The sequence below is a fragment of the Chironomus tepperi genome, unplaced genomic scaffold (assembly GCF_022539635.2).
Source record: "Chironomus tepperi strain 1889 unplaced genomic scaffold, CSIRO-AGI_Ctep_v1 contig_423, whole genome shotgun sequence".
Classification (NCBI taxonomy): Eukaryota; Metazoa; Arthropoda; class Insecta; order Diptera; family Chironomidae; genus Chironomus; species Chironomus tepperi.
The window spans coordinates 168,390-185,481 of NW_027226545.1; the positions used below are offsets into that span (position 1 = coordinate 168,390).

Sequence of the window (17,092 nt, forward strand, 5' to 3'; positions counted from 1 at the left end):
TGACGTTCATGTGGCAATCATTTGACGTTCAAGTGACGTTCAAGTAACGTTCAAGTGACGTTCAAGTAACGTTCAAGTGACGTTCAAGTGACGTTTAAGTGACCTTCATGTTACATGCATGCATGTGACATTCATTTGGCGTTCATGTGACGTTCATATGGCGTTCATGTGACGTTCATATGGCATTCATGTGACATTCATATGACATTCATGTGACGTTCATATGTCATTCATGTGACGTACATATGGCATTCATGTGACGTTCATTTGACATTCATGTGACGTTCATGTGACGTTCATGTGACGTTCATGTGACGTTCATGTGACGTTCAAATGGCATTCATGTGACGTTAATATGGCAATAATGTGACGTTGGTATAACGTCCATTCATGTTGTATCAATGTGGCATCCATGTATCATTCATGTAACATCCATGTATCATTCATGTGAGCCTTCTTTATTTGTATCGCTCGGGAAAGACATTTAATGTAAAAACTTTTTTTTTTCCTAATTAATGTCTTGAAAATTTAATTTCTTACAAATAGAAAACTTTAACAATAATTGATGAAGAACGACCAAAATTTAGTCTTTTTTTGGATAATTTTACGTGACAAAAAATTGGAGCAATTACCGAAAAAAAATAAAAAGTTTTCATTTAAATTACAGAAATCATTTTCATTAGTATTGTTTACTTTATAGAAAACAGCTTAGCTTTTCATTTCTCAGCTTGTAGCTTTTTTCAAAATCACCTTTTCCTCAATCAGCAGAAAAATTAGAAACTTTTTTTTCGACAGTACATACAACAAAAAAAAAATTAATTTCACAATATATCACAATATGATAAACAATTTTTTTAATTTCAGTTTAATTTCGCCTCACTTTCACTTTTTTTTTATTTTGCGTCGCATAATAACTGCGCGCCATCGACTTAGTTACAGTCAAATGAAATGGGGATATACAGTACAACTAGACTGTTGTGTATGAGTTCGATGAAATAATATTCATCTCGATGCTTGCCAACCAACTTTCAATATATTACGAATGCAACATACAATAAGTGAAATAACATGATATTATGAATGAATTGGAATTGTGTGTTGGAGATGGTGTGTTCATGATGAATGGAATTACAGATTTTTTTTTTTCATAGATTTATGTGCGATTAATAATGTAATTTCAATATTTTTATGATTATTATTTATTGGCATGCATTTTAGTTATACTTGAGTGAAATGTGTCACTTGTTGTGATTTGTCTGACTGAATATTTATTATGAATTAGGTCAATTGGAATGTTGAACTAAATTCAATGTATTCCAGTCGAATGTGCAATTATTAAGTTGTTGTAGCTGTTTTGTAATCTGGTTTACTTTGTGATGTGTTATGTCATGTATCTGCAGGGTATTTTTGGTTCTTAGCATCATTGTTTCAATGTTCTGTCGTTGATCAAGTTCGCAGAGCCATTCAGCCAGCGATTTTGAACTCTAAACACACAGCGGAAGGACTTATCTCATTAACTTTGGTTCTTGAGATTCATCGGCAGGATTTATCTCATTATTGTTGGTTCTTGGAATTGAATAATATGGAAATTTTAGGTTTATTTCAATTTGTGGGACATTTAAGCTTGATTAAAGTCTTAAAACACATTGCATGTGGGCATCGTACCCTAAAAGACACAGATCACACTTTCTTGATACCGTAATATGACTACGGTACCTAAATTTGGTCCTAAATTGGAACTATGCCAGATTCTTTGCATCCATTCAGTCAGTTTTGCGCATTTTGAATTCAACTTGAATTTGTATGGAATATTCGACTTAAATCGACTCAGTTTCATTCTTCTGGTGCACAAAATTGCGTTATGACTGGTTCTAACTTAGATTTGTCCACTCGGTATGTGAAATTCAAGTTGTTCATGCTCAAATCACTGAAATTATGCAAGAATTCGTTAAAATCCGTTCAAAAATGATCTAAATTCAGGTTATTCCAGATTAATAAGCTATAATAATTCTCAATTTGTAGACAAATTTGAATATTCTTCTCATATTGCATCCAATTAGCTACTTAGCCTTTCTATTGTATCAAAACTCACAATTCTTCTAAATGTCAAAGACAAAATCCCAAAAAGCACTCAAAAATCTGCAATAAATGCCACACAATCTTGCATCAATCTCAAAAAACCACAAGTAGTCTGCATCATTCTACCTTCAGAATCAATCTAAAGGTCACAATCTCCTATCATCTAAATTAAATCAAATATATATACTTCTTTGACTTTTAAAATACCAATTAATATTCGAATCTTAAATAAATTATTCTACTCGATTCGACAGACAGGTCAGATTTATACATTAGGAGACGACACATGAGAAATTGTGATTTGAAAAAGTCAGTGTTCTGGTCGAATTGTGTATTTCAAAGTCTAATTGAGGTGAATAACATCACAATACAGTTAGAAAAGGTCCTAACAAAAATCTATTCGGAAGTTTGAAAAATTTGAATTTTAAATTAGATACACAAGCTGGAAGGCACATGGCGTTGAAAAGGTCAAAAATCTGAAATACGGCTGTAGACTAGCCTGATGCTTGTGACTGCTAGGGGTGTATTTAGGGGGGAGGGTGTAGTGGTGGTTTTGGGGTTCAATAAAGTCCCAAAATACCCGATGCATACCATAGATTTGACATTTGAACCCCTTGGCTACGACCTGGGTGTCAGGAGCAGGGTTGTCAGCTTTTACGCCGTAAATGACGACATAGCAGCTCGGTATCCATATTAGACTCAAACCCAATCATTTAATGATGTACTGTGAAATGTTTTTGGATAATTTGGAACTTTAACCTCAAAAAATTTCAAAATTTGCTTAAAAATTCCCCAAAAAAAAATGCGCCTTATACTCTCCCATTTCTCCAACTTTCAACAACCACTCTAGTCACTCTCGATCAATACTGTGTGTGATTTCTATTCAATGCGTTATTGCACAATTATAGGTTATAATTTTTTCGTGGTAATTCATCAACAAAACCAAGCATTTGTTTCACTTTTGAATACCAAAAAAAAAAAAATAATTCATTTTGCAAGCGTCAAAAAGAATTTAAAATTTAAACTAAATTCACTTCGATTTTGCTTCATCTCCCATCCATTATTCATTTTTACATTTCGCCTCAGAGTGTGGAAAAAAAGCAACATTGTAACATTCAAATGAGACCAGAATGTATGGTATGAAGCAACATCTATCTGAATTAATTCACGAGATTTGCCACGGCATTAATAATTTATCTTTTTTTTTTTTATTCCCGTACACAGACAATGATTTTTGATTGGAATTCCGATTGGAAATAAAAATTAGAATAAAATCGAATTTCAGCAATCAATTTTAATTCTTTTTTTTTTTTTTTGAGAGAATAATTTGTATGTGTTTATATAGTCACAGATATAAACTGTTTTTGGAAGTGAATAAATAAAAAAAAAATTTTTCGATAATTTATGCGAATTTTTTTCATCATTTGTTGGAATGATTCATCGCTATTTCCCTATTTAGATAAGGAATTGTTCAGTTATTATGTAGCTTGTAAAGTGTTATGCGCTATTTGGCTAGCAATAGAATCAGATGGAACGCATTTTGTAGTAATTTAGATTTCAAGTCGGAGCATGGTTCCAGTAAGTAACTAAGTAATGTGCAATCAGGTTTTTGACACTCCTGACCCTTCTCTATTTTGGAATTTTGGTTATTTGAGCATCCCTCCCTCTCTTCATCCTCTAAGAGCATTACGTTCTTAATAAGAGTTCTAGGGTTCCTCCATAATTCACAAGGACGTCCAAAGAATTCATGAAAGTAGGTTGCTGACAGAGACATAATTGCATTTAGTATTGGGAATTATAAAGCGGCAGCTAGCGATAGGGTCAGTTGCAGACGACATCTGATGGAGGGCATGGATCACAATTTATCTGTGCGGTCAGCTAAATAAGTAAGTAGGTCGTTCATAATTGCAGGCCTGCATGTTTGGACAAACAAATGATCTTTATAGTACCGCCAAAAACTGCAGATCTTTGCATCTAAAATGCAAGAAATGCTGGCTTACAGTTCTTGATCTGAGCGACACAACTGAAGAAACCTCCTCCGTTTGGCATCCACACGGCTGCCATAAACAGCAAGTTCGGGTGAAAGCCGGTAAATATGGGAAATACCGGGACTATTCGGGTTAATATGAGTGAATTTCCAAGTTAAATCCCCTTGATAAGCAGTCAGATTCTATATCGTCTTAATAAAAGAGGCTTTAGCGAAGCCCCAAAAGCTCCATGTCAGAGCTTTCTTCATTTGTGTCACTCGGTTGTCCGTACCCTAGTAACAACTGAACGACCCCCATATGACATGCATTTGTTTTCTTGACAGAAATCCAATTTACCTATCCGTAAATATTCATCAATTTATGTAACTCAAATTTTCAGAATCATGCGACATATGAAGGTGGAAGAAAGAAAAAATTCCCATTTCAGCAACTTTGAAGCTTTTTTAATACTTTTTGCACGAAAATTAAAGCAATAAAAATTCACATTTTTTTTTCAAATTTATTTTCTAGAAGCAATATTGCATAATCATCGTAATTCCTGTTCGAATCCAACAAATAACTATTATTTCGCCTGGTTATCACGATAAGGAGATGGAAAGAGAGTAGCACGGGCAGTGCAGAGGAAAAAAAAGAAATGAAATAACAAGAATTTCTTTTCAGACAATGTTTGATCAATATAGTGCAATAATAATAATAATGGAGGAGTTCGCGACATGTAGACAGTCGACATACAAATTGATGGTGATGGCATGCTTCGAGAGTGCAAAAAGAATTATAGCCATAACGAAAAAAAGAAAATATTTGAGTTGCTTTATTTTTGCTGAATATGGAGAGGAAGTTTGGTGATGATGGTTTGGAATTGGGGTGGATAGAGCGCATTTTTGAAGGTTGAGGCTGAATTTTTAGAATCTAGAAGGATTTTGATGATCAAGTTGTTTGATTTTTGGTCAATTTCCTTTGACAAATTTGATGAAATTTTGAGTTACTGATATAGTATGTTGCAATGCAGACTAAGACTCTTCTCCAGTCCACTAGACTGCACATTTCAAATTAGAGCTATAAATTTCAAAATATTCAATAATCTTCATGCATGTCTAGACAGCAAAATCCACAAATTAACAGCAATTGCTTGACAATTACGACAAAACCACCAATTGCACATACAGTCAAGAAAGTTAGACAATTTCCAGAATTTTTGCACCTCAGCTAATCAGGCAGTAAACAGTTTTAAGTCGTTTAAAACTTTAAACCACAAAAATCAAGTTAACTGAATCATAATTAATGAAGCTCCTTAAAAGACTCTTTTTTTTAATAGATCTACTCAATATTTACTACCCCAAATAATTTATATACCTGGATTGACATTATGCAATTTTTAATATCCATGTTTTTAAAAGACACTAAAAATTTGATAAGGTTTTAAAAACAGCATGCACGATGAGAACGAGTTTGCTAATTTCGGTGAATATATTTCAATTTGTTAGTGATGATGTGAGGATTGTTTTGTGGATTTATGAATAAATTTTGTGCTAAAGAATTTCCGGATCTGTGTTGGGATCGACTTTGAGGGTTATGTATTCATAATCTTAGTCAATAATTGTTTATTTGAGGATGAGGTTGCTTATCAATGGTAAAACCCAATTTTTTGGAAAGCACACGGAGAAGTAAAGATATAAATGTATGTCCAGACCTACGTAACCGGGCTTTGTTGATTCCCGACTCCAATGGAGGCACCTATACATGCCAACTCTGATCTAAACATCCAGCAACATTCAAATCACCATAAAGTGCACCAACACTCAAGAAATCACCTCAAGAAGCCCAAGAACCCCCAGACCATCAGTCGCAAGTTCACATCACAAAACGTACATCCATAGACAATAATGCGCTAACAAAAAAAAATAATGAATATATCGCACAATAAGAATAATAGCAACATTTTTTTTTTGTTATATTTCGGAAAGCAATTTCCGTTATTTGACGCTTCAGGTCAAAGCACCATAATTTTCATTTTTATTTTCAACTGTACTGTACGATTTGTAAAATATATTATCTTGAGCTACATCCACTTTAAAATTTTTTCTTTCTTATTTCGTGTTGATCTCACCTCTCCTCGTGCGCGCACGAGTGAACGTTAAAAGAAAGAATGAGGCAAGCAACATCAAGAAAATATATAAAGTAAAAGAGTATAACAATTTTTATGAAGAGAAGAAAATGAAAAAAATAAGAAGGTAGACAGACAGTTCAAGTAAGAACACATTCAGGCTCTTTTCATTTCTCGTACACATTTTTTTTTTTCGATTATAAAATATATAAAAAATCTCTTTTTTTTTTGCAATCACATTGCGGCAAAAAAAAATGTTTGGCAATACACGCGCGCGACGAATGAGTACAAGTACGGGGAATAGATGGATAGATAGATGGATTGCTTTTTGCTAGATGGATGGATGGATGGATGGATGGACAGGGCTAGAATGTAGTTTTATGTGAATAGAATGACCTCTCAAGAATGCTATTTTATTCTTCTCTGTGGCTGTTTTGTGTGTGATCATGTTACTGATGATGGTGAATGAGGAGTCACTTTGGATGGCTTTTGAGAAGTGGTTTGAGGGGAATTTTGTCAGATTGTTGGTGGGAGTCTTTATGGGTTGGGGTTTTAAGTGAAAAATTTGGAATCTAAATCTCTGAATGAGCTCTTTGGTGTAGGAGGATCAACCACTTTCCCACTTCCTACGGAACCCTTCCATCCCTTCGTTCAGGAACCATTCCCTTCATCTTTCGAGCAAAACTCTTCAATTTAACCTAATAAACAAGAGCATGCTTTTATGGCTTAAAAGCCCACTGTGGGACCTTAACCTACTCCCTTTTCCGGCTAGGTATTAAGTCCATCTTCAGAAATTAAGGGGGGTTTTTGGATTTTTTTTCTCCTAAAAATTTAATAAATTTAAACATTTTGCCCAAAAAGAGAGAGGTTGACCTTCCTCCACCCTGAGGCGTATTTAGAAAGACGGGGATAGTTTAGGTTCCAAACTCTTCAATTTGTTAGGGTTTTTCGAGAAAAAATTCCAAATTCCTCCTAATTTTTTGCAATCCGTCCAAAAATTTTTAGCTATGCCCAAACCTACACTTCCCTAGATATTCCCCTGAGGTGAATTAAGTGTTCTTGGATGGGATTATCATCACATTACGCTTTAGATGACAGATTCTTGTCTATGTCCCAAGGTTCACCAATTAGAAATCTATTTGCACACTCAGCTCCTTGTTCCTTACAAATGAAGTCATTTGTGATGCCTGGGTAAGTCGATTCATTGAAAGCATAGTGTTATGCCCTAGCAGACAATGATCATGTTTTCAAATGAAGAGAAAGCTCGCGAGCATGTTTATTTAAATAGAGCAAGCTCTTGATTCCTGGATTGTATGTGTTCATATGGACGCCATAGTTCTCGATATCCCTAACTGGCAGTCAATATCAAAATTCAGAGCTGTCTACAGAAATTCTCTTAACGCGGTAATGGACCCTAATGTGCTCCAGCTAAGTAAGTAAGTAAATAGAGCAAGATCATAAAAGCTTCATCTTTGTCTGTTAGGGACAGTCTTGCCTCAGTTTATGTTGCTCGAGTTGATTAACTTACATGCATTAATTATTGCTTTAAAAAAAATGTAAAGCATCAATAAATTCAAATTTACTTGACTTAAATGAGTTTAAAACTCCCGCAAGAGACTCCCCCATAAAGATGACGATTAGCAAAAAAAAAAAACCTGGCAAAATTTGCCCAATGGCCGGCAATAAATTATTGTACATTTTTTTCATTTCTTTTTCTCTGCGTTTCCGACTACATTGAAGTCTTAATTGTTTTTAAATTGTAATTTTTTTTTCTTTTACTTTTTATGCTTTTTCAATTAAATTTTCCATCTTGTTGCTCGCTTTAATTTTTTTTTTTGATCGTCGTTGATTGCATTGCATGGGAAATTGTAACTATGTAATTTTTTTTGTTACTTTACACAGATAATTTCTCATAAATCTTTAATAAAATGAGATTCAACATCATTTTCAGATCTTCATCTTCTTCTTGCTGCTGCTCATCTTTTGTACATTTAACAACTGGGTTTCTAGATCATTAATCGGATCTTAATATTCTTCGCATATTTTTTCTTACTTCTTATTTTTTGGAATTTTTTGTGAGCTAATTATTTTCTGATATTTTTTTTTTGTTATGCGTATCTCTCACAGACTGTCTGTGTATGCATAACTTCTTATTATTATTCACAAATATTTCACTCTTTGTATGATGCTATTTAGTGATTCATTTATTTTCAATTTTGTTGATGGATGTTGGGGGATTTTTTTTCTTGCTTTCTTGTGCGCTAAGGTGTGAAAATTTCGATGAATTGGCAGTTTGGTATAGTTTTTTTTTTTTTTTTTTGGGGAGATAATAATTATTTCGGGTGATGACATTTGGTGAAAAATTTTAGTCTATGGCACGTGGAGGAATTTTTGAGTTGCGGTGGAATTTCTAGATTTTGTTTTTGGGTATTTTCATGGGATTCTCCGGAGTTTCTAGTATAAATTGACCAAAAACAACAATCATCATCGTTTCGTCAGAGCATTCTTACGTCTTTACGTCAATATGGTAAAATACCTATGACAAAATTGCGAAATAGTGGCAACATAGCAGTAACGTATCAGTGACGTAGCAATGACATAGCTGTGATTTAGTGACAATTTAGCCGCAATGTGGTGGAAACATATTAGAAATGTAGCAGAGACATAGCGACAGCCTTGCAGCAACACATTAACAATGTAGCTGCGACATAGTGGTAACGTAGCAGCAACACGTTGCAACGAAATAGTAATATGGCAGCGATGTAGCGGTTTAAAGACAACGAATCAGCAAAACAGTGGCAAAGTAGCTGCGACATAATGGTAACATAGCAGCGACACAATGGCAACGAAACAGCAACATTGCAGCGACACAGTGGCAACGAAACAACAACATAGCAGCGACATAGTGGTAACATATCAGCAACATAGAGCCAACGAAGCAGCTCCATAGTTGCAACAAAGTAACGACACAGTGGCAACATAGCAGTGACATTGTAGCAACATGTCAGCAACACAGTGACAACATAAAAGCGACATAGTGGCAACGTAGAATCGACATAGTGGCAACGTATCAGCAACACCCTGGCTACATAGCGGCAACGTAGTGGCTACGTAGCGACAGTTCAACGACTACGTTGTGCTGCTTTGGCAATGTTTAAATAAAATTTTTCAAATTTCAGCAAGAATTTTGAGACAAAATCATTAAAATTGAATCATCTCTGAATTATGCAATGAAAATTCATACATAATTGCTCAATCCCCAGCCCATACACCCACAAAATACTCTCCCAAAATCCCAACACAATACCATACCCAATTCCATCTCTTTTATTAATACATTATGTGCACTTTTTATTCAGTATTTTAACAGATTCAACAAAACAAATTTAACAGAGAAAGTCTGAATTTGATTTGTTCCATGTAGATTAAATTGATCTCAGCATTAATAATCTCAACGGAACTAATCATTTTCGTTTTTTTGTTTTATGTAAGCAAAGGCAACAAAAAATCATTATTTTTTGGAGAATGAACGTTGATTTATGAAAGAAGAATTTTGTTGCTGTTCAAGCTACACAGACTCATTTCGCAAAACTCACTCAAGTCTCATGATAATTTGAAATATAAAGGAAGGCTGACTTTCATATTTTTTTACTTCTCTTTTCTGTTGTTAAATGCACAGCATTATTTTGTGTGCAATGAAATTGTTCATACATGCTGAATATTTCATGTTATCCACATTCTCAATTTTCTAAGAATTTCATGCATAAACTACTTCTTTTATTCATTAACAATTCATGGAATCTGGGGAAATACCTTTTTCGATATGATTCGTGTTAATTTGAACGATATGAGCTCAAATAAGCATGAAAACGCAGACCTTCTGATTCAATTCAGTAGCTAATTTTGATGAGGAACTGAGTAATAAACCTCAAAGTGCTCATCAATGTCGACGAATATATAGAAAAATTGTGAGAGATGGGGCAAGTCTTATTTGCAGTGCAAATATATGCAAACACTTAGGAAAATGTCTAAACAGACATGATATATGTAAATAGATAGACAAATAGATACTCGAATGATGTTTTTATACTGCATGTGTCGGTAGAAATGTGGGGGACATTTGTTTATGATGTCTAATGATTCATTAAGGTGGTTAATTGGGGGATTTAAGAAAGGTTTACTCTAAATTTCAATAGTTTGACAAACTTAGCTCTCTTTTAACTCGAATAGAACAAATTGTTTGGTCCATGTGAATCTGACTTACGGTAAGATTCGATTTAAATTCAGTATAATGCCAGAATCACGCTGGCATGGTACCGGATTTTTGATTGATTAACCGACTTGTTATTTTTGGGCTAATATCATAAAATCCAAAGTCAGATACTTTCGACTGACAAAATTTTGATTTTTACAATTTATTATTTCATAAAACTTAAAAAGTCACAATTCTTACGATAATATCTGTCCGTTGTGCCAGCTATAGTGTTAGTTGTATTACTAATTTTTGTTTGCTTCTAAACCCACTTTACCTTCTTGTAATCACGACGACATTAGTCATTTCTCGAAGTACACTAGTCAATTCACGATGTTATTAATCGTTCTTAATACCAGACATCCCGAGCACGGCATAATGTTGTCACTAAGGAGCTCCTCTATTGTAGCGTTGACGACAAGATACCAAAGTGCTCGGACCGGCACCGTGAATGCATATTTAGGTTCATTTTTATTGAAACAAGTTTAATTTGCAGCATCGTGCCGTTCTTCCAACTAATCAAAGAACAATTTTCACAGGTAACAGAATTCAGGGCTTCTCGAAGACTTGGTTAAGATGAATTTTCAAGACTGAGAAATAAAGCGAGACCTAGACCTAGACTTCAAAGATTTCTTTCAGATGCATTATCACTCGGCAAATGCCAAAACCTAGACTGAGAAGTCTTGGGTTAGTTTCGAGAACCTTTAGCCCCAAACAGACAAAAAGCTGATGTTAAGTACCTTACTATCTCTGTACTATTAAAGCATTCTAATTGCCTCTTAGAAAACAGAAGTAATTAAGTGACAAACATTCACAAAAATGTAAAATTAATTGCTGCACACCACTTATGAACAACCTTAAGACAACAGAATTATTGCATTCCCTGTATGAAATTGTTTCCATGCTCTGATTTATTAGCTTCTAAAGAATTTTTCAAGGTAAAAAACATTTTTTTTAGAAAAAATCTACACTCATGTCTGGTAACTAAGCCATAAAATATTTTATTCATTTAAGCACAAAAAAAAGAAAAAATCAGATTAAAAAATAATAAAATTGCAAATTTCTTTATTGATGCATGCCATATATGTGTGAATGGCTGAATGAAAACATTTAAAGAAATTCATTAACGGTAGATTAGAGTCTGATTGAGTGCCTGCAAAGCTATTAAAAGCTAGCCAATAATAATTAAATTAATTTTTTGAATAAATTATTGCAGATTCTTAAGATTTCAGCTATAGATAAACATCTACACTATCAGGTTCTTTATTTTAATTGCTTTATCTCACTTTACAGCCTTTTTTCACATTTTTTTATTTTTAGAACTTAAAAAAGAATTTAAAAAAAAATGATGCCATATTTTTTTACTTCCAAATTAAATATTCACGAATGTTTCTTTGTTGAATTATTTATTCACATTTTTTTATCAACTAGTTTGCTTCAATTAGTATATAGATGTACACAAAGAAACAGGAATAAGCTTTTTGTATTGACTAACTAACTTTCAGGAATGACTTGGGGTTATTTCTTTTGTTGTTAGATTAATTTTGTTGGATATTAGATAGATGAGATACTTGTTTTTTTGGGGATATTTGATTATTTTTTCATCAGAGCTTGAAGTTGAATTGGATTTTGGATGAAAAAACAGACTCGACTCCATGAAAAATTCAAAACAGTTTCAATTCGACTTTAAACTCTGATTTTCCGGTTACATTTTTAGAACATAGGTATTATCAGAGGGGTATGAAGGCTGAACATCTATTTTCTAGAATTTAAAGAGACATAATTTCACTTGAAGTCTCAAAAAACCAAGAAAATTGAAGAACATTGCCGAAAAAAGTGTTAATTTTGGCTCTTAATCAACCCTTTTTCCTCTGAACTCAAGTCTAACAAATAAAGAAGGTTCTGGAACGTGGCTATTATATGTCTTGAATTCAATAACAACAAATTAAACCTGCTTCCTTCAGTTCTTACCCACGAAGGTGGCTTCCATTTGGTGTAAATGTATCCGTGACAGAGGCTCAGCAGCTTTGTGACGAAGCCTGATTCATTTGAGTAGCTCTAAAGGTACCCCGTTGCTCTTTTATCTAGTGTGGTAAATTACCAAAAAAATCGCGATTGCCTTTGCCTTTTTTCTGCCTTTGAAAGATTCTTTTTTAAGAAACTTTGCCTTTTCATTGCCTTTGCAAAGTTTTCCTTTTTAAAAGTCAAAGGCAAGATATCAACACTGCTTGAAGGCCTATATCCTAAGATGTGTCATGGATTTTAGTTGGCTGACCTCATCGGAAACAAAGTTGACATAAGGAATAAAAGAAAGCTGACATGGATATATAAAGACAGATCCTGCTTTCGACGAATTCTAAATGCGGCAATGGGCCCCCGTGCGCCTATGTCAAGGAAGTAAGTGAGTAAAGCTACATGGACATTAATTATTTTATCAAAAATATTGAAATTTTATAAGTGCAGGTTTGTTTACTTTAAAAGTCCAAAAAAGACTCCATTTTTTTAGTCCGGAATCGAAAAGAACTCCAGAAGCCTTCACATTAAAGTCCTTAATTCCTTTTTTATTGCAATCACGTTCCTATATAGAGCTTAGGCTACAACAAGAAGCTTTTCATCTGACTCTGTTGCTCAGAATCCTACCATCTCTGAATAAATGACCTTGAGGAGATTGTACAGCAGATGGCATTCTTATTTCTTCATTTACGGACCTCAATCATTATTCAAATTCTAAATAAAGCAGCACTGCATTACATACCTTAATTAAAACCATTTTCCCACAAAATTTCCAGACAATAAATCAATAAAACCCCAAAAATAATTATTACACATTTTTTTCGCTTTATTGACCCAAGTTCCATTTCATTAATTCATCGCTTAACCAAAAAAATATTATTAATATTCAATAAATTTCACGGTGCTTAAGCAAAAAAGCCACACATAGTGAACACACAAAAGAATCAATTAACTGCAATCATGTCTATTTCTGTACAATATACAACAATGAATAAAAAATGCAACTTTGTTGCATGCGAGACATCATGTCAGTTAGCATTAACAATAAATTATTCGGTTTTAGTTCTTCACGACAGTAAATGCTCGGTGTGCATCCATTGCCAGCACAAAAAAAAAATGCAATGACCGAATGAAAATTAAATAATCAGAAGAGAATCAAATTAAATAAAAAAAAAAAAGGTATATACCCGTATGAGTAATAATAAAAATACATGTAATACATGAGTGAACCAATTGAAATGTAAGCAGTGAGAGGAAGAAGAAGTAGAATAAAAATGCGTGTGTTACTAACCAGGTGAATATTATTCACATTCATATACGCAGTAAACGAATATTACAAAGGATGATTCTCATATGGATCTGATATTGGTACTAAAAATAAACCATATGGCAATATAGAAAATTGTATTGTATATAGGAGAGTGTGGCATGCATCGTATAGTTTAATGCCAATTGGTAACACAAAATAATAAAAAAAATGAGAAACTAAAAGCAACACTTCCGGTGAATTTAATTGAAGGAGGAATGCTTTTCATTTCTTATTGCTCTTTATTTTTTTGTTCTTTATGTCCACTTGCAGGGGTGGAATTTTGAATGCTTTTATTTGTACATTCTAGAATTAGAACTGGTAATTGGCAAGTTGAGTCAAGGTAAGATTAGTGGCTCGATAGCGGAATGGTTTAGTAATTTGGTATCTAATTATTGGAGCAACTTGCGATCTTGGGTTTGAATCTCGGCAGGAGAAATGCTTTTATTTGAACTAGATACCCAGGTTCCCTATTACAGACAGTAGTGTCATCAAAAAAGTGGTTCTGATCCACTATAAAGTATGCGATGGTCTTAATGCAATTAAATCGTATAACCATCTATAATAATTCATTCATCTGTTCTTTTAGAGATAAGAAATCTAGTATATAAGTTTAGAATTGTCAAACCAAAAAGATAGTTCTGTCTTGGCTTCTGCCGAGAGAAGTCCCCCGAATTAACATAGTTAAAATATTTTACTATTCTTAACGTTCTTAATCGAACATTAAGAATAGAATAGATTATCACGATTAGCACATAGAATCGATCCGAAATTCGGCGCCAAGCAAGCGTGATTCTGGCATGGTGCTGGATTTGAACCGAATCGTGTACCAAGAAAGATTCGTGAGGGTCAAATGCAGGATTTTTGTTTGATTATCCGATTTGGGAATTTGGATATTTGGATTCTTGTGAGCAAAATGGTCAATGTGATCAATGACCTCTTGGATCATCCCAAAACCTCTATAGAATAAAGGATTCGTTAAGAGGAAAATAATCCGGATTTTCTGGAATTACAAAAATGAAGATTTCAGAAAATCAGAGATTTTTTTCCTCTTCACTAGCCTTGATAGACTGTCTACGTCCTCAATAAAACCAAATCGGACATTTACCTAGGTTATATTAAAAATGTTCTTAGAACATCTAGTCTGTAGTTCATTTCAGGTGTTTTTGTCATGTTTAACGAACATATGCCTCATTTAGAACCATGTTGCATCCTCTTTGCTATGGTAGATCAGTTGCCAATAGGTTCGAGTAAACTGTCTCCTTGGCTGCTGTGTGGACAAGGTTTGAAAATTTTCAGATTGGCCAGTTTCCATGGCTTGGTTGTTATTTAAGTTAGAACTAGTCTCAAACAACCTTTAAAGCATTTTTCAACTAACTAGAAGTTTACTCCTGAGTATATGCTCTCTAGCTGACTATCCTCATAGTCTGTTAGAGAATTTGCATACTCCAAATAAAGTCATTACCATAAAATACCCAAGCAACACATAATATTCATAATATTCATAAACCGTCAGTGATCTATGCCTATCTAAGTCAATCTGGATCAACAACACTGATCAGACCATTAATTTTTCAAAGTTGACTCGACTCACTGGCTTTAAAATAAATAAAAAAAAGTAGAGCCAAATGAATAAAAAGTTGAAATAAAGTTATCATATACCGCGGCCGGAGTAATAATCGTAAATATTTATTGCACATAAGTATATACACATTTATTATAAAAAATAATAATAATGATCGTCATACGAACCTTCGTGATGCTTTGCAGTTAAAAATATTCTTTTAATTGTTTAATGATGTGTTTCTTGTTCCTTCTTACTTTTATTTTTTTTTTTTCACTGCTGCTGCTGTTTCTATAGATTATTATATATTATATATATTTTTTTGTGCGTAATTCACATACACAGCTACAGACTGTATTGAAAGTAAGAAGAAATTATAATGAAACAATATATTTTTCGGGGTTCTTTATCACTCGACACTAATCTATTATCATGTGCTGATGTATTTTGCACTAGTCAAAATTATGAAATGAGAATGTACACGCATGTAGCAGGTCCAATAATATTGAAATTACAGTCAATTTTTTTGAGCACTTTTTTGGATTGTGAATGGCAATAATCAAGTTGATTACTGGGTCAGGTTAATCAAGTCTAATTCCAAAAAAATTAGAGTTGTGGCTTAGAAATTAAACAGCTGTTGATTTGTCCAGTGGAAGTTAAAAATTGATAAAGTTTTTTTGGATGTTAAGGTTCACAGGATGACAACCAAAATTTCATAAAATATTCATTAATTCACTGTGAATTTGTCCAGCTGGATTCTCTAATTTTTTTAATTGACAAAACTTTCAATTTTGGTACAGTTTTTTTAAGTCACACGCCAAAATTGCTACTTTTTTGTATATCTCGTGCTTCTAATTATGTGCTTATGATTTGTTAAGAAAATCACCGAAAATTTCAATTTTTTTTTCTTTCTTTCTTTTCTTCTTTTTATTTTTTTATTTAAATTCGTGGATTTATTCACAAAAAAGTTAATTACTGTAATTGTTTCTCGCACTTGTTCTTCTTATTTCTCAAATTTTTTTTTTTATTGTATATCTTAATTAATCTTGTTATTATTTTAACACTTGTGTTTTCACTGATGAAATCTCTTTTTTTATGATTTTTTTATCGCCTTGGATTTGCGAAATTCTTTTTTTTTTTATTTTTTTGTGTTGAGTTTTTAAATCTTTTAAATTTTTATTTTCACTTTGAAAATTTCGACTTTTTGAACAATTTTTATTCACTGAAATCTTTTAAAATTCACAAATTTTTCAACTTTTCATCAAGAATCTTCAGTGTTGATGACAACTTTTTTAAATACTTTTTTTCAACAATTTTGAAATTTTTTTCACAAATTTGAATTTTTTTTTCACAATTTTGAAGCTTTTTTCTTGACAAATTTGAATTTTTATATCACAAATTTGAAGTTTTTCTTCTCACAAATTTGAATTTTTTCTCAAATTTCAAATTTGTTCCACAAATTTTGAAGTTTTTTTTTCACAAATTTGAATTTACTCGCAAATTTAAAATTTATTTCGCAATTTTTTGAATATTTTTTAATTTTAACTTAGTAAATTTTCAACAAAAATTCTTAAATTTCTCATTTTTGAAAAGTCTTCGTCCACAATTTTCAATTTTTATTTTAAAAAATCTCTAATTTTCTATAAATTTCCACAATTTTCAATAAATCTTTCACAATTTTCTTTAAATCCTTCAAAATTTTCACAAATTAATTTTCAAAATTGTCCAATATTTACAAAATTCATCAAAAATTTTCACAATTTTCACTTTTTTTTAATATTTTACA

The 17,092-nt window shown here is 32.8% G+C and overlaps 1 protein-coding gene across 1 annotated transcript in view; it reads right to left on the reverse strand.

Moving 5' to 3' along the window:
• The window catches only part of B4 (imaginal disc development protein B4), a 101,416-nt gene extending 84,904 nt beyond the window's left edge, over nt 1-16,512 (reverse strand). The window contains exon 1 of the mRNA XM_070649335.1: nt 15,495-16,512. The gene's annotated coding sequence lies outside the window, so the exon portion shown is untranslated. The remainder of the gene's footprint in view (nt 1-15,494) is intronic.
• Between the last annotated feature and the right edge of the window lie 580 nt (nt 16,513-17,092).